General features: G+C 34.4%; 1 pseudogene; it reads left to right on the forward strand.

Moving 5' to 3' along the window:
• Positions 1-3,238: 3,238 nt before the first annotated feature.
• Positions 3,239-3,749, forward strand: LOC102955578 (annotated as a pseudogene).
• Positions 3,750-19,647: the final 15,898 nt, after the last annotated feature.

The following is a 19,647-nucleotide window of genomic DNA, read 5'->3' on the forward strand; positions in this document are numbered from 1 at the left end:
CTCCATAATCATGTGTGAGTCAATTCTTCATAAATATATGTGTGTGTGTGTGTGTGTGTGTGTGTGTGTAAATATCTTTTATAAATCTCAAAACAAAACAAAACAGGAGGCAAGGATTGTTGGAGCCATCTTGGAAGTAACTGTTATAAACCCCTAATCCCATCCCCTTTTTAACTCTATATCCAGTTTTTCTATCTCCAGCTTAAAGGTTTGTAATTTCCCTCCAGTTTTCAGGAAGATATTAGGAGGAAGCTGGAGGTATAAAAGTCTGTCCCTTCTTTCTCAGAAATAAAAGTGTTTAAACATTTTGCCTAAAACATAAATGGCAGAGGAAGGACAGATAAAATGCACTCATAACCCCTCCCCAAAATTCCTAAGCAATGCAAAGTGCCAAAATCATCTGAATCGTTCTAAAAGATTAGTATAGAGATTTAGATATCATTAATTTGTATCAGTCAGGGGACCAACAGGAAACAGAAGGCATTCTCAACTAGGGTAATTTGAAAAGAGTTTAATAAAGAGAATTTCTGGAGGTGGGGGGGTGGGTGGGGGAAGGGGGAAAGAGACCACTATGAACAATGCGATAACCAGTAATAGTAAGTAAATTTATCACATCTAGCCTGAATTCATGAGGGGAAAGTGGAGTTATAGGAAGCTGGAAAGTGAGAAAGAGAGCCATGGGGAAAGGGCTATCTTAATAGGAAGCTGTGGCCTTGGGTATAGGAACACAGACAACTCATGAAAACCTTTCTTAGAGGGAGATGAGGGAATAAACTCCCCTGACCTTGGCCAACTCAACCTGAAATGAAGTTCTGGAAAGGTTCTTGATATATAGACAATTATACAAATATGTGTGTTTTAATTTCTCAACTTTAGTTCCTTGTGATACCCAGCCATATTTCCTGTCCTTGGGTTATAAAGAGAATTATTTTCTGCTTCAAATCAATTCCCAGTGTGCACTTAAGGTAGTTCGTGTAAACTTTAGTTTGGGTTCCCAACAACAAAATCATCTCTGCCTAAAACATACGCAACATCCATTCTTTTACTGTGCCTCAAACTGTATACCAAATGTATCTCTTGTTAACGTGGAATGGGAACTAAAATGGGACATGAAGCAAATGTTTATCAGTTGAGTTGGTGAAGAATATTGCAAAGTTTACCAGGTGAGTGACAGAAATCAGTAAGGCTGTGTTAAGAACCAGGTGGAGAAGAGCCTAATTCTACCAAAAAACAAAAGTTTGGGAAGAAGAAGAGTTAAAGGCAATAGCTCAATCTGAAATTAAAGGGTTGTATGAAGCAAATACAGGTGTGAAATCCTGTAGGATAGAATGGCTGAGAAGTAAACTGGAGTGAGGATGCCCGGGTTTGATTCCTGTGGCTGCTTCTCACTAGGATAATTGCCACTTAACTTCCCTTTGCTCTAATTTCCTCATTTCTATACACAGGTAATCATAATACCCACCTCTCAGGGTTTCTCTAGTGATTACATTATTCTAATGTGTCTGAAGCATCTTGATCAGTTTCAAACACCAAATACTAGTTATTTTTATCATCATCATTACTATAAATCTAGTATCCATCAGAGGTCATACAACCTGAAAGAAGAAAGGTATCAAGAAAAATACAGGAAAGTTTAGTTTGAAATGATGATTAAATACCATGAATAAGTAAACATGACACAGGTGTATTTATTACATAAACAGGATTTGGTGTCTTCCAACATGATGCACTCATTCATTTAATGGACATTGATTGAATGCTAATTCTGTGCCAGGTGTGAATGCCAATTCTGTAGAAAATGATGAAGACATAGTTATGAACAAAACAATTGCCCTCTGAGAATGGAGACTGCATTACAATGACTTCATGGCTTCGGGAATAGATACAGTAATGAGGACAAAAAGCAGAATGTGACACAAGAGGTCAATAAGACAGGGTGATAATCCATGTTGAGGTATATGAACTGGAAGTAGATTACCATGAAATTTTGAGAGCATCCTAAAGCAATGAACTTGAAACTTCTATGTACTCTAGCTAAGCTGTTTTCTCTATGCAGGTAATACACCACTTAAAATGATTCCTAAATGTGTGTGCTCGGACTTGTGATATTTCAGTGTGAAATTTACACTACTCAACAGCAAAATGAGAAACAAGTAAGGACAATGTATTGAGGCCTTCATAGAAATAAGTTATGTTAAATATAAAAAAAGAGTGTTCTTTTTTCTAACATGGCTGACATGTGCTGTTGGTGTTAACATTTTTATCTGTAATGAAATTATAGTAATAGTAGATGGAAGATTTAAAGTTGTTTTTAAAGCTTAGTAGACACAGTTGACAAAATGTAAATTTGGCAACTCACTTGATCTCCAGACTTCATTTCTCTAAATAGTTTCATTTCTGTGAACCAAACCATTCATGTGAGCCACTAGCATAAAGACTGTTAGATCAATAGCCAAAGCAGATACCTATTTATGACTTTTCTCTGAATTAGCCAAGATAGACTTTTGTTTTCTTATTTTTAAAATAAACAAGTTGGAATATATGCTCCACAAATTTTCTACTTGAACAATATGCCATGTTGAATTTTTAGCATTTCTCCACAGTCCCAAAGTTGTGTTGTTAGGAAAAAAAATAAGCGAATGAGGGGACAAACTTCTAGTCAATGATAGAGCTTTAACAAACCAGAAACTAATGTACACATTTTACTACTAATCACAGATCATCTTATTATTTTTAGCAGTTATTGAAAAATAAATCTGGCAACTCCAAATAATATAAGAGCTAAAAAATTATATTGTTTCTTAAGGAAAATAGTACTGCTCAGTGCTATAAATTATTTTTTTAATAAACCCAATTCATTTCAGAAAATGGGAAACACTCAGAAGTATTGAATTTTTTCTTTGTGTTCTGCCAGAAAAATTCAAACAGTAAATGATAAACTTCAAAGACTAGTGAATTTTAATTTTTAATATAAATGTAAGAAAAACATTCTTCCAGTTTTTCTGCCCTTTCTAGTTCTGCCCTGATCTGAGTCCTTTCTAGTTCACTTCTTGCTGTTTGACCATTAGAGAATTATTTATTACTCCCTGTACTTCCCCAGATACCCCTCTTCCCTCAGCCTTCACCAAGCCTGACAAATGGACAGGCTATTCCCTATGGGTTACATAGCACAAGTATCAGTACTACCTAGATCTTCAAAATCCAGAATCTAGATGAAAATAGTGGGCTAAAGAGAGTGTACAATGCTGCAATTATGGTACAGGAAGAGGAAGATATTCGAGATTATAATTTGATGGAAGAATAGAAGGCAATCAAGGCCAAGTATCCTCCAGTCATTGGGAAGTACAAGTATATGGATCATACAGCAGATGTCCCATTACATGCATTTGGAGATACTCTGGAGGAAGCATTTGAGCAATGTGCAATGGCCATGTTTGGTTACACGACAGATACTGGGACTGTGGAGCCTGTCCAAACTCTAGAAAGAGAAAACCAAGGAGATGACTTACACTCTCTTCTGATTCACTTTTTGGATGAGTGGCTTTAGGTGCTGATGAATTCTTCTTACCCTGGGAAGTGAAGGCACTTCATACGATCAAAGAAATTTCAGATTACAGTCAATTGGGTGGGGAGAAGAATTTTCATTGTTCACGTAGCCTCAGGGAACTGAAATCAAAGCAATAACCTACTTGGCGATGCAAGTCTATAATGAAGAGAAGCCAGAAGTCTTTGTGATCATTGACATTTAAGATACCAAAAAGACAACAGCAAAACCCCCCTCCTATGAAGAACTGTTTTCTTTTTACCCTCTTCTTTTTAAAAAAGATACCATGATACTATGATCTGTTGATATATGGAGATTTTCAGAACAGAACTTTTAACTTAAAGTGTGACTTTCAGAAATGGAACATTAAGGGGCAGCCTTGGTTCACGTTACCCAAATATTCCAACTTTAAGGAATTCTTCAGATGGCAAGTATGGCATCTCATCTCTTAGTTCCCTGCTAAAGAAGCAGGTGCCTCTACCTTTCCAATGGAACATAAGCCACCCTGACTGGTCCTCAAAGGGATCAATGATGTAAGCATCAGCCTGAGATACTCAACCTTGCATAATTGAATCCATTTTGAAAAAAAATAATAACAATTTGAGAAATCCTACAACCAGGACTTTGCTTTTTTTCCAAATTGGTTAGCACATATATTTTCTATATGTACATTAAGAGAGGTTGTGTTTTAGATTCCTGTTGGACAAAGCCATCCTGAATTCCGCCTGGTTTTCTTAGAAGAAATAATTATAGTTGAACAGTTGGAAGACTTCTCTAGAAAGAGTCTTGAGTTTCTGTCTCTCTCTCAGGAGTTTTTAAAGCACTAGTATACAGACACTGTTCTATTTTCCCATGAGAAAAATTCAGTACCCTTACAAATGGGCCCTTCCTTCTAACATGTGATTTTATATTAAAGCCACTATATTTATATAGTTAGAAAAGAAAATAACTGTTTTACATTTCTTTGGGTTTTTTTTTAGTTACCAAATTTCTTCATCGCTGGAAAACCATGTTAAAAATGACTTGAGTGTTTTCAAAGTAAAAAAAACAAACAAACAAAAAATGATGGGCTCTAACTTTTACAAAAAATACTTACAGGCAGATTGTGACTTATTTTAAGCATTATTTAAAATAAGTGACTTATTTTAAGCTCAGGATAAGCATCGGAAAATCACAAAGCAAACATACAATGTGTTATGCTTCAATAATGTCAATACTTGTGAACCCGCTTTATGTGTTATCATATCCCATACAGGATCCCCCAGTGATTCTTCATAGCTTTTATGAAACATTTTATATTCTTAGTTAAAAAATCACTTCCCTCAAAATTTGGAACTGCCTACCTCTTTTTTGCATTTGCCTCTGTAACCTCGTAAACCTCATTTGGAAATCTCTGCCTTTGCGTTTGTTGAGTAAATCATTTCAAAGCTGCTTCTGGTAAGGGTGGATGAGATAACACAAGGAGCATGTTTACATAACATGTAGTCATTTTTCACCATTTTTTTTTAAACTGTAAACTGAATTGGCTCTTTTTACTTTATAATTACTTTCCCTGTTTGTTGGTGTTGGTACCTTTTATTTTTATGCTCAAAATATTTGCTGATCTACGGCTGTCAGCTCATATTGGAGAATGAAGCCCTTCAGACGCTAACTGGAAGCCAGTATGCAAGGGCGGGGCTTAGCCACTGGTAAACTTGACCATAGAGTAATCACACATCAGAGTGGCTTATCTTTTAGATACCCAGGGGTTTACCTGTCAGGGTCAGGTAAACCGTGTTGATGGAGAAGGGTATCTCATGGGATGCTTAAGTCCAGGTATGGCTTCTCTTGTTTTCCAAAGTGAATTCCAAACTGCAAAGAAATTTTAATGCTTATGACTCTCTTTTTACTTTTGCTTTCTCCCTCCCCTCTTCTGATTTTTTTGTTTGTTTGTTTCTGATTCATGCACAACCAGTAAATTATTCCCCATTGGTGGGTGGTAACAATAATTGAAAATTCAGTTTTATTGTCTGGTGTTCTTGGTTGATGGAGGATAGAAATCTGGTTTCCACTAGGTGGGACATGATGGAGACTCCAGTTTGTTAGTTATTTTCATTTATATGTCTATTTGCAAGCTCAGATAAATGAATAATTTCATGCCTTCTAGTGAAGGAATGTGAGAGTTTTTGTTTGTTTACTTGTGACCTGAGGCTGAAGTTACAGAATTGCAGCTGTAAACTCTATATGTGTATTTATACACTTGAGTCTGTGTGTCTATAATCAAGAAGAACATTGACTTTCGTTGTGTGAGTAGGAAATGTCTTCCTACCACCAAAATTCATGAACAAATTATTATAAAAGGGATGCACATGACTATGCAAAGTGTGCTATGTGACAGGCAAATGCACAGAGAAATTAAAGAGTTAATTTTATTCACTCTATTGCAATAGGGAGAGAAGGATGAGGAAAATCTCAAAAGGATGAGTCTGGGGTTTTACAGAGGCAAGCAAACAAAGGAGTCATAAATGTTATGAGAGTTGTGAGCAAGGGGGAAAAGTGTCTTATCTCTAAATATGTGAGAGCAGGATGGTCCTTTGTGATTAGCCTCCTCTCAGAACACACAGAGTGGGGAGGGGTGGTTCTTGTATTGTTGTATTCCAGGAAGATGGTGCTCAGATAAAATTCAACATTGACAGTTACATGTATTCAGTTAATCTCTTAACATGTTTTCATGTGACAATTCTCATTTACCTACCTTCCATGTTTTTCTCTGTACGGTAGAAGTTAGGATATTTTGATTAGAAGTTATAAATAGTATTGTTCATGAAGTTTATATGAGGAACAACACTGACATGTGTATATGTTCTTTTTTCAAGGAGAAATAGAATACTTTTACCTTAAAGCTTCAGTCTGTTCTAAAATATGAAAGCATATAGAGCAATTAACATACAAAGAAAGGTAAAACTATTCTATCACACCTGAATCTGAGTAGAAGCAATGATATAGATAAATGCTTTTACAAAGTTTGCTCAGTTCCAACGGGCTTCCTCTTTTGTTTTATTGGTTAATGCCTTCCTTTCCATTAGGAAAGATTATTCTTTACCTTCTATGTAATGTGCTTAGATAACAAAGATTCCTTTTCTTACCAGAATTATTTTTAATCATTTCAAAGAGATAACACCCCTGTCTCCCTATTTCTGTAAGAGGTAGGAGCTTAATTGTGGTGGGGTGCCTTGCTCCAAGTTATAAAACTACTTTCTGTCATAAAGATGTGAGAAGTTTATTTTTATTTTGAAAAAAAAAACTAATTAGCAAACAGAGATAGTTTATGACATCCCCCCAATCTTGTCCAGTACTTTTCTTCTAGCTCACCCCAGCCCTTAAAAATCCTACAGCCCTCTGCTTCAGTGTAATTGAATTGACTTAGTTCTGGTCTCTCCCCCTATTGCAAAAGTCTCATTTTCTCCCTTATAATAATCTTTTTGAATAAAAATCTGTCCTTACTAAGTCCAGATTGGTTTTTGATATGACATAATTACGTTTGTGTAAGAACAATGATTTTCTCTTTAAAAAATATTTAAACACCTTAAACATCACAATGTGGAGCCCCCACACACACACATACCCCAAGGGAAAAAATAATCTTTTAATTTAAAAAGTAAGGGACAGAATTGGCTGCTGGCATTCTAGGAGCAGGGAGGAAGATTAGAATTAGAATTCTGATTTACTACATAGAGATTACCATGTAACATGCCTTCTTTTTATTTATTTTTTATAATTTATCCTTGCTCTGTGCTTCATTCTGCATCCGTAAATCCAAAGTTTTTTTTTGTTCAATTTCTCCATGTATAAAACTCCCATTTTGAGCAGGTGGGGATCATCTGCCTCTAGAGATAAAGAGGGGCACTGAAGAAGAGCCGGAGGGGGTTAGCTCTTCTAAATAAAGATTTTAATCAATTATATTTCTTATATATCAGTGATTTACATAAATTTATGCTTTCCAGACTGGGTTATAAATTCATGTTCTAAAAATATCATATTTTCTACTGATAGGAGTAGTACAATATTTATAGGCATATTTGTTTGTTGAGCAAATATGTAATAAGCATACAGTCACCATATTTGTTTATAACTATAAATTGCAAATGTCCCTAAGAGTTTGGTCTCTTCTTTTATACACAGTAAAATATTTTGAGTTTTTAAAATTATTTTATATGATAATGATGATGATGATGATTTTAAGGACAGGCATCATCATTCAAGTATTGTTATAATTGCATTTGTGAAGCTCTGCATTTCTGCGGTGGCAAACCAGACTGAGTTCCCCCAAAATTCAAAAAAAAAAAGTCATTACTAGTATGAAATTTTGAAGTGTGAGAAGAAAGGGATTTTTAATGTGAGCCCTCGACATGTTCCACAAAGGGCTTCCCTGAATCTAAAAGGAGAAATGACTCAGGAATCCCTCTATTTAGGAGTAGAGGGGAAATGTGTTGTAATTTTAGCAGTGCCAAGGAGTGGTACAGATGGGACGCCGAGATAGCCAGGCAGATGGTGCCAAAGCAAGAACGGCAGCTGCTGGTGCGTGAGAGCAGAGCAGATGGTGCAATGACACGGGCCACGGCAGCTATCAGCAGCGAGAAGTCCAAGTTCACATTCGAAGATTCTGCAACAGCTGTCCTGCACCTAGCACAATATGAAGTCATTCATTTCAATGATCATTTGTTAGTGTGCATTGGTATAGAGTGTTAGGTAAAGACCACTAATGATCATCGATCAGAGGAGATACCTCTATAAGAATAGTCATTGATTTCATATTTTCAGTAAGCTGAGTGAGTAAAGCAACATTTATTCATTGCATGTCTCCTTGCAGGGATGAGAAGACCTAATATCTGCATGCACTAGGCATCACTGTTGATGTTTTTCAAGCACTACCAAGACATATAATTTCTTAATCCTTAAAGCTAGTTTTCCTTGAGGTATGAAAACACTCAGATGTATAAGAGACACACAGGATATTGGCTTAAAAATGCAAATTCCTGTGTTCTTTCCTGAAGCATTTACATTAGAAATTCTAGGAGTGAAGGTATAAATCGGTCAATAGCAAACTTCTCCAGGGATTTTTCTTCCTACCAAGTTTAGGGTCCCCATTTTAAGGATATTTGAGGGAAAATTAAAAACAAACGAAAATCTGTGTGAAACATAGTATAGCTGCAAATTCAAGAAATATATTTGTCATCTGCATATTGGAAGAAGATAGGATCGTTTTGACACAGTGTATGGCTAGATCCAGGAACTCCGATGCCTTTTCTCCTTCCCTTTCTCCATTTCTCAGGTCAGCTTGTCTCCTTTGGGCCTCTCTTTCTGGAAAATCAGAAGGTTTATCTTCCAAACAACTTCTTTGCTTGTGACTGAAAATGACTGTGTTCTTAATGGGGTCATATTTTCATTCTGGAAAAGAATCATCCCCAGCTCTGCAGTAGGGATGTTTTCATCAGCTCCCCAAGTGTAAGGACTGGGGAGATAAGTGCTTTTGGTCATTTGAGAAACTGAATATAGTTTAGTTAAACTCTCACTATACACAAGATGGGGATGGGCCTGAAAAATCAACAGAGGGCAGATCAAAATAATCATATACTAAAAAGTTTGAATCTTATTATTGAGTAAATGAAAAACATTGAAAGACTTAGTCAATTTGGCAGCTATAGATAATCATTTTAGAAAGATCACCTTTATCATTCATTCCCTGTATTCTTAGGTATAAATATTGTTCAAAGACTCCCTGAAATACTAACAGAGGGATCTTGACAATGGATCTCCTCTCACGTGTCCATCTTCCTACCTCAAAATGTACTTCTTTTAAAATTGACGAAAGGATAAAAACCAAATACTTTTAAAAGAATTTACTGAGAGACCCAGAACTTATAATTCTGCAATGTTTTATTCCTAGGACAAGAGTAGTAAAGTGTATTGTCCACATTAAAAAAAAATGAAAGAAAGAAAGAAAGAAAGAAAGAAAGAAAGAAAGAAAGAAAGAAAGAAAAGAAAAGAAAAGAAAAGAAAAGAAAAAAGAACCAAAGAAAGAATGCTATTCATGTAAGGAATTGATATCTTTGTGCCATGCTTGCAAACTTGATTGTATCTGATTCTCTGTGATATGAAAATGCCCCATCTAAAAATTGATTTTGTCTATGTCCTGACCTAAGCATTAAAAAAAGTTAAATATTAAAAGTTGTCAAACAGCTTGTGGATTTGTGACTATATAAGAAAAATACTTCTCCATTATTAAGTGCTTACAACATGTTAAGAATTTAACATATAATGTCACTGGATTCTCCTTGTAATTCTACAAGGAGATACTATAATTATTTCCATTTTTCAGATGAAGGAATTGAGAATCTAAGATATTAAATAGCCTAGCCAAGATCATGTAAGAAGTAAGTGGCTAAGAAAAGACTTGAACATTTCTCTGTCAAGAGATGATATTCTTAATCAGTATGCCCATCATGGCAGTGGCAACAGATTTTATCCTCAATTTTCTAATTTATGAAATGGATATAACACTACCCATTGTGTTATACCTGAGAGTATTAAATGAAACACACATGCACATAAATGACTAAGGCAATAATTTAGGCTTATCATCTGCAACGTGTTAACTCTTGAATCACTGTGGCTTTGGAAGAAATAGTTGGAGCACTGTTTACCAGTATGTTTATATTCTTAGGGTAGGAAGTAACTCAGGGGCACCTGGGTGGCTTTCTGCTTAGTATATGATCTCACAGTTGGAGAGTTTGACCCCCAGGGATAGCTGTCAGCACAGAGCCTGTGTGGAATTCTCTCTCTCCCTCTCTCTCTACACACCCCCCCCCCCACTCATACTCTCTCACTCTCTCTCAAAATAAATAAATAAACTTAAGAAAAAAAGAAGTAACTCATTTCACCTTTGCTCACAGTTTAATGGCTGGAGAGGTACAAAGGCTGAGAAGTATGAGAAGTAGATGGACCATTTGGTGAGCACCACTGTCAATGAAATGCAGCCAAAAAAATCATGTTTTGATTTCAAGAAAGGATTGTCATGATACACATCTTAATTCTGCCTCAACAGTCATACAATTGCAGGGAGTATTTAAATGGAAGTGAAAATTTTGACCTAATCTTCTGACACTTTAAACTGTATAATTCCATCATTTATAATGTATTTCAGTTTTTTTAGGTATTCTCACTTTCTAAATGGTCTTCCAATCACAGATGTTTTAAAGAATTTGTATATCTTTATTTTTATAGATAATTTAAATTACTCTGTTTTTCACATAACATAGTGAGATTTTATATTCCTGGTTTTAAAACATGAGCTATTGAACCAGTCAAGTTAGATGGGGGATATGTCTGCCTCCTTAATCTCCAAGAACCAGGTTTTAGTCATATCATGACTCATAATTAGCAAAATGCCAACAGACCTTCCCCCCCTTGTCTCATGCAGGGTCTAAATGAAGAATATCAAAGAGTCACTTTTTATTTATAACATCAATTATAAATACTCTACATAACACATAATTATTCATGAGAATGTTTTCCTTGCCTCTTGCTTATAATTCTGAGCTCTTATGATTTCAAGAGCACGTTATAAAACTATGGTTAACATTTTACAAACATATAATGAATTTCACTAAGAGCTTATTTTGCCCACAAATTTTCTTGCTTCATAAGTGTCTATCAGTACATGATAACCATAACTAAGGAAATAATTAATTTTCATTCTAGGAATTCCTATAGGAATAACTTATTTTTCTGGCAATGTTCATGAATACTTGCAGATATGCCAAAAATAAATCATGAGAGAGTGCTGTTTGTCAGGATATTAGCCCCAGAATGGGTTATTGTCAGCATCTAGCAGATGTGAGGTGATGATGACACAGTGGCAGGTCATATTCCCAACTAGACTTGCCAGTCCTTTGAGTAATAGAAGCCAAGGCATGTTAACCTTGACTTAGGCTAAAATATTCCCCTAAAATTTCTTTTCCTCACTAACCCATAAGGAATCAAGGCTTCTTAGGCCAATGAATATATCTAATCCTAAAGATAAATAACCAAAGGAATAAATACAGAGGATGTATAGACAAAGAGAAACCATCTGACTTGATGAAGGTGAAGTTTATTCTAAACAGAAGAATCTTAAACTTTTAATTGTATGTGGTCCCTTTACATCTAGTGGATCTGTGCCATTATCATAATGAGTTAACTTAGAACTTGTTTCTACTTATTTTCCACTTACAGACATATAGGCATGGTTATAAGAAGCTCAATTATTTTAGGGGAACTCATTCTAAAATTATTTTCCTAAAATATGAGATTTTTCTACCTTAGCAAAATGGATTCAATTCACCATGTAAAAACATCCATTAATTTGCTATAGATACTTGCTTTTTAATAAAGTAAAAGAATTGAAACTAATCTACTCATATTTAATGAGTAGACAGTCCAAAAATGACATTGCAGATTTATTTTCAGGAAAGCCCTAAGAAAAAATTATGTGACATCTGTTCTTGTTGTAATCAAATAAACTTTCCGTATCTATTCAGAAGGATTTCCTTAGTTACCAACTTTCTAATGTGTTTTTTATTCTTCATTATAGGTAACTCAAAAAGTATGTTTACCATGTCTGAACTTAGGTGGTAAGATGAAGACCCACTATTTTATATTTTTATATATTTATATTTTTTATATTTATATTTTATATTATATATATATATATATATATATATATATATATATATATATTATATTTAAGACCCTACAATGTAAAGGGTTTACTCTTTAGTCTTGGACATGTAAGAGCTTTGCAAAATATTTTGTGAGCAAAATATATATTCAAAGTATCTCAATGTCTGAACTTTGAATGAAGGGATAACGAAATAGCATATATTGTTAGAGTAATTTTTCAGATAATGATAATGAATTTGATATAGTCTATCATTTTGTATCTTTACTGCCAAATGCTCAGCTAGTCTCTTTGTCTCTAACTCTAACAACACCCCTATATGTACTTACCCAAAGACATATAGCTAAAGATTCTTGAGGTAGGATGCTAATCCAGCATCTTTCTGGGGCATGACATTGGTCTTATCTTATGGACATTTTTCTCAATATTAGGTTTTTTAGTCTAGATACCAATATTTTGATTAAAGTCAAAGAGCTATATTTTCAGTTAATAAAATAAGGATTGACACAGAAATCAAAACATGTAATATTGGAAATGCATGATTAATTTCATTCATTGGAAAATGTTGAATTTCTTTCACCTAATGAGATTTATTCTCTAATTTTAAAGAAAGTTTATTAAGCACCTTAATACTTAAAATATTTAATCTCTAAGTAGTGACATTGGTTATTCACAGTGCCCAAATTGACTATGGGAGCATCAACTTTGCACATCATTTTGTGCATCAAATTTCACATAACGCCTCTATTATTTTTTATTTGGGTTTTACTATTAGTGTGTTCATCAGATCACATTATTTCCCAAAACACTTATTGAAATTTGGTTACCCCAGTGACACATTTGAATGTGATTTTAACTCTTCCTTCAGCATAGGAACTAAAAGGGAAAGAAATGGCAGGATAATGAATTAATAGCAGTTTGGAGATACAAAGTATTTAGGAGTGCTTCTTGAGAAAGATGAATGTTTATAAAAAGATATATGCTTGCAATTCATTGGGAATGAATTCAGTCTCAGTCCTCCCCACTCCCTTAAAACATCTCCACAAAGTAGTATAGCCTTCAGTAGCCAATAAAATGCTTTGAGCAACTCAATGGTCTCTTTTATTTCTAACCATCCACCTTTACCTTTCAGCTTAGGGTGGAAACCAGCCTTACTGATATGTAAAGTTTAGGATAATGAAAGCAAGGAGGTTAAACTAAATGTAGATGTGTAAACCTTGGTATTTTAAAGAAAAGAACAAACCTCTAAGAAAGACATGGCTAGAAGTCTCAACCAACCCCGTTTACAAAAATGTGTTTCATTTTCAAATAAACTTATAATGAAAAAGATACAATTTGGAGCAACTAGGAGAAATATTGACAAAAAAAATCCCTGTCAGGGGGAGCCTGGCTGGCTCAGTTGGTATAGTAAGCTACTCTTGATCTCAGATTTGTGAGTTCAAGCCCCACATTGAGCTTAGAGCTTACTTGGGAAAAAAAATCGTTATCAGTGTCAATCTTGGGAGGACACTGCCTTACACAAATGTGGGGTGATGCAGGATACTATGTGATCAAATTTTTTTTTTAAAGTGTATATCTTTAAGTTGTATACCTATTTCAAAGATGTTATTAAGGATAGAGCACAGAAATTTAAAGAGAGAGAAAACAGGGGAGAAGTGAGGACCCGGTGGTTGATTGTACTAAAATAAAATGCTGAGAGTCCCAAAAATGGAATATTGCAGAATCATAGTCAGTTAAATTCCACAAGAATTTACCGAATGTTAGACAATGTCTTATCACTATGTATATATATGTGCATGTGTGTATATATATATATATATATATGCACACACACATATACATAAACAACCTGTTTCTTATGTTCACTATGAGTAAGAAAATTGTTATTGTTATTTTTAATTTTTTTTAAATTTTATTTTAGAGGGAGAGAGAGAGAGCATGAGTAGAGGAGAGAGACAGAAGGAGAGAGAGAGAGAGAGAGAGAGAGAGTCTCAAGCAGACTCTACACTCAGCACTGAGCACAATGTGGGGAATCATGACCTGAGCCGAAATCAAGAGTTGGATGCTCAGCCGACTGAGCCACTTAGACACCTCAGAAAATTATTTTTTAAATATCAGATATAATGTAATTATTTTCATGGCTTTCTTGATTACTAAAGCTATATATTTTTTCCTTACATTTTTAAATTCTTTGTTCTTTACATTTGTCATCCCATTTAGATCGTACTATAAGAATTAATCTTCATTATTTAATTTAATAAATCTTGATAGAGTGCTACTCATTGAAAGTTGATATACCAGGTTCAGGTTATCTAGGGATAGAGTATCCCTCAAGAAGATTCTGTGTAAATAAAAATAACAGGTGATTACTATCATAAAAAGTGTGACTTATTTTGTGTTCCACATAGAACTTAGCTATGTGCTTTATAGGGTAGATGCCCCCAAATATATTGGCTGAGTAAATGGATGGCTCAAATTTATTACTTTAACATATTGCCATATTTTCATTGGAAAACTAGCATAAAAAATTTTAAGTATGGGCACAATGAAAATTGACTTGAGTTAGTATTGCCAGCATTGATTGATAAGATTAGTATGTAAATTCTTATAAGAAATCAATTCTTTCCAATGGAAGAAAACTTCATTCTATCTGTTTTTGTTTTAAGTTTATTTATTTATTTTGAGAGAGACAGAGATAACATGAGCAGGGGAGGGGCAGAGAGAGAGAGGGAGAGAGAGAGAATCCCAAGCAGACTCAATGCTGTCACTACAGAGCCCCACACAGGACTTGAACCCACAAAACTGTGAGACCATGATCTGAGCCTAAATCAAAAGTTGGATGCTCAACCGACTGAGCCATACAGATGCCCCTTATCCTACCTATTTCTGAAGAGCATATGTATTTCCTCATTTGACTTCTGCAATTAAAATTTTTTTAAATGTTTATTTGTTTTTGAGAGAGAGAGAGAGCAAGGGAGGGGCAAAGAGAGAGGGAGACACAGAATCTGAAGCAGGCTCCAGGCTCTGAGCTGTCAGCATAGAGCCCAACGCATGGACCAAGAGATCATAACCTGAGGCAAAGTCAGATGCTTAACTGACTGAGCCACACAAGCTCCCCTGACTTCTGGAATTTTAAATTGATTAAATCAGTAAGAAATTTGATTTATGTTATGCTTATTCTGAATATTCATATTACCAGTTTAAGCTTTTTTTTACTGAAGCAATAAAGTGATTTAATGTGATATTAGATTTTTAAAACAAACTTTTGTGTCAAATACTAATACTAATACTAATTGATGATACTTAAAGATATTTAAGGGAGTAAGATATTTTATAGAGTAAGATATTTTACAAGATAAAGTCAATTGTACTTTATTGACAGCATCTGAGCATGCCTTTTGTTGAAGACTTATACATGCCAGGATTACATACTCAAGTCTCAGAATCTCTTAAATCATCTATTGATTTATCAATCGATAGATTGATAGATCCCAATAGGTATGTTTTGACATTTTAAATTTTGTATCCATGGGCTAAATATATTAAAACTGTAAAATATTGTATATATCAATCTTAAAAATGATCTCCTAGGTCTCTCCACACTTGGATCTAGAACCTCATGCTCAAATAAGTATCCTGCTTTTATTTGAGACTTAATATATTTTGTATTTCTTCTGATATTTGGATTTTGTTGCAGACTTAATTTATTTTAAAAGTGTCTAATGTTATATATATATATATATATATATAACTTATATATATATATAACATATATATATAACTTATATATATATATAAGTTATATATATAAGATATATATATATAACATATATAACTTATATATATATAAGATATATATATATAACTTATATATATATAAGATATATATATATAAGATATATATATATATCATATATATATAACTTATATATATATAAGATATATATATATATCATGAGAGAGAGAGAGAGTTTATTGATTTTGAGAGAGTAAGAGAGTGAGAGTTTGGGAGAGACAGAGAGAGAGGCAGAGAGAGAATCCCAAGCAGCCTTGATTTGTGGGGCTTGAATCCATGAACCACAAGCTCAGGACGTGAGCTGAAATCAAGAGTAGGACGCTTACCCAACTGAGCCACCCAGGCACCTCAGAAATATATTTTAAAAAAATGCCTTTGGGAGGTCTTCTGATAAACATGTTAGAGATAGTATGCACTGAATCCCCATACTAAAAACACACATAAAGGTGAAATATTTTAAAACACCTACTTGTGCACAAAAGCAGATTAACTTTATTTGAGCGGCAGAAATGGAATGAAAAAATAGCAACTCAAAGAGGCAGGCTTACAGGACATCATAAATAATTTGCAGCATCTTTCTGTTCAACTCCCACAAGAAGCAACTCGAACAATCTTCCACCCACTGTGAAGGAACAGAGCAGGAGTTTGCAAATGGAGGCTGGAAATAGCTTTGACTCTGGTTAGGATGGGTAGCCTATGACAAGCAATATTTCTGGAGTGTCAAGGAAGGGCAGTTACGATCCCTCAATCAAAAAGTGGGCCAAATGACATACTAACACTGGAAATGGATTGGTTGTATTTCCAGAAGACAACAACACACAATCAGAAATATAAAAGCTGGTTTTCATATGAGAACTCTGGGGTCCTGGGAAAACAAGTGCAGAGCAAACAAGCATGGAGGAGTAAGTGTGGAGAGAAAACAACCAGCCAGCCAAGAAATTTCTTCCCAAAATACGGTTGTCATAAGAAAAATTAATTTAATGGAAAAGATCCCAATGAGAGATTACTCCTGAGGTAACATAAATAAAAGAGTAATCTAAAAAAGAATTAAAATAAAACTAAATAAGCTTCTCAAAAAATATGACTAACATTCTAAAAATAAACAGAAGGCTATGAAACAAAAACAGTTGGATATGTATCAAGAACTGTTGGGAATTTGAAAAAGAACACATTAGTAATCTCAAAAACAAGAAAAATATAGTCACTCAAATGCATTATCCCTTACTTGTATAAGGAATCTTCAGCTCATTCAAAATTTAATGGCTGGAATTGATCTTGTTATGAAAGACCCTGGGACTTCACAGTATTATTATGCACTAAACAACCCTTGTTTCGAATCACACCCAGTAAAGACTTGGATTTGCAAGTCTGCAAGAATCTGCAAGTCTATATTATTATAAAGCAATAATATTAGATGTCAAGATTTCCTGAGTCTGTGAAGCAACTCCCTTCAATCCAGACTAACAGCTCTTAAATGTATCAGTGCTTTGAAAGCCTGCATTGGTATGAGCTGCTTTGTGAAGACCAGAGCTAGGAGGAGAAAAGAGCGGCATATATCTCAGGCATTTATTTCAAAGTCAAGTAAAGTGGCCATGTATTTGGTTTTTCTAATACCTAAGATCCCAACAGTTATCTACTTGAAATAGCCATTATTCTTAACCTTCTGCCTGACTCTGTCCATTATTACCTGCAGGGTCCTCCATGCTAACTGGGCCACTACTATTCCAGCTAGAAAATATTTCTAGGAAAAAAAAGTCAGTTGAAAAAGAACCATTGGAGGACCATTTTTCATTAAAGAATGTATTTATTGCGATAGCTTAAATGGTTACAGAACATTTGTTAAATCATTTTATGCATACATGACTCTACTTAATGCTAAATAAGAAGAAAAATGTTAAGTGCAGCCCATTTAGGCCCTCAGGGTCTGGATTGCATGGTATGTTGGAAGTGTTCAGTGAGCCAAGAAGCTGTCAGCACCACGGTTGCTGATGCCAAGAGAGGCCTGAGCAGACTGCTCGGTGCTGGCACTCTTCTTTCCCTGACAGTGATACTGATGATGGGAAGGACACCACTGCTGTTGTTCTGGTCCTTGTCAGAACAAGAAATCACAAGTAGGTCTATTTGAAACAGCCTTTCAGTATCTTCTAGGGACCAAATACAAAACATTCTTAGTTTGTGTGAGACACAGAAGGATCAGAGGCAGGCTAAAAAATCACGGTAGATACAATGCTGTATCTTCTGCAGCTTAATTTCTTTCTGATAGCAAATGCAATTAATGGGGATTTGAGGAGAAATTCACCTTTATACTTAGTTCCCCAAAGTATATATCCAATTCTGCCATTAAATTATTTCCATAGATACCTAGTGAAAATATAAGGTCAGATAACTTTGGAATTTATGCAAGTATTCAGTGTTTATAGGCATTGAAAGAGAAAAAAATCCCAAGCATATAAGTAAAGGATAATTATGTCACCAGCCAAACCTGACCCACTCTATTAGAATTGACAATATTCTGTCAAGGCAGGCAGGGATTCATCAAGAAGATGATCAGTAATCAATCAATTATAAAAATTATTTCTGAATGTCATTGATATTCTTTATTTGTTATGATATAGCTTGTATAGCATTATGAGGGTATGTATTACAATTTTTTTCCTTATTAAGATTGGAGATTAAATATCATTTGTTTGCTTCTGTGTTAACAAAATCTATTACAAGGAACACAAATCATGAAATTAATAAGGTTCTGGAAATTTTTTTTTTTAGCATCAAAGCAATTTCTGTGTTATTATAGTAACTGTGTGGCCTGATAATATGTCCCAGGAAGATATGTGTGTGTGTGTGTGTGTGTGTGTGTGTGTGTGTGTGTGTGTGTATACATATATATATACACATATACATATATATATATACATGTGTATATATATATACATATATATACATATACATATATATACATATACATATATATGTGTGTATATATATATATACACACACACACAAAATAGCAGCTCTATCTATCACCTGTGGAAGTATGAATCCATGTATGTACCAGCCCTCTGGGTTGCCGAGGGGAGTATTTGGCATACTGAGTAGTAACTGCAATATAGCACACCCACAGTACAATTTGTTTTCTTTTCTTTTTTTTAATTATTGTAAGGAATATTAAAACTGTTAAATTAAAAAAAAATTAAAAAAAAATAAAAAATTGTCTGGAGGGAATATTTTTAATCCTTTGCCATTCTAATGAAGTTAATCACACACTAATAATGATTTATTGAAAACTTACTGTGTTCTGGAAGTATTTTGAAGAACAGAGAGCAAATATCTTCATTGTTAAAAATTGTACAGTCCAGCTTGACCAGCAGATTTTTCTTCATGGAAACACACTGTAAGTGCTCATGACTGATTATTTTACTCTTGGGATTTATACTTCTCAATACCCTCACCTTGCCCCCTGCCACCCACATGTTGTTTGGACTGCCTGTCCAAAGTTCCAACACATTCATTTCTGACAGAAAGAATTTAAGTAAAACTGCTGACAATTTTCTTCAGACAATTCTCTGTAACATTATCTAAATATTTACTTGCTGGGCACATAAACAATCC

This window comes from Panthera tigris, chromosome B2, assembly GCF_018350195.1.
Source record: "Panthera tigris isolate Pti1 chromosome B2, P.tigris_Pti1_mat1.1, whole genome shotgun sequence".
NCBI lineage: Eukaryota > Metazoa > Chordata > Mammalia > Carnivora > Felidae > Panthera > Panthera tigris.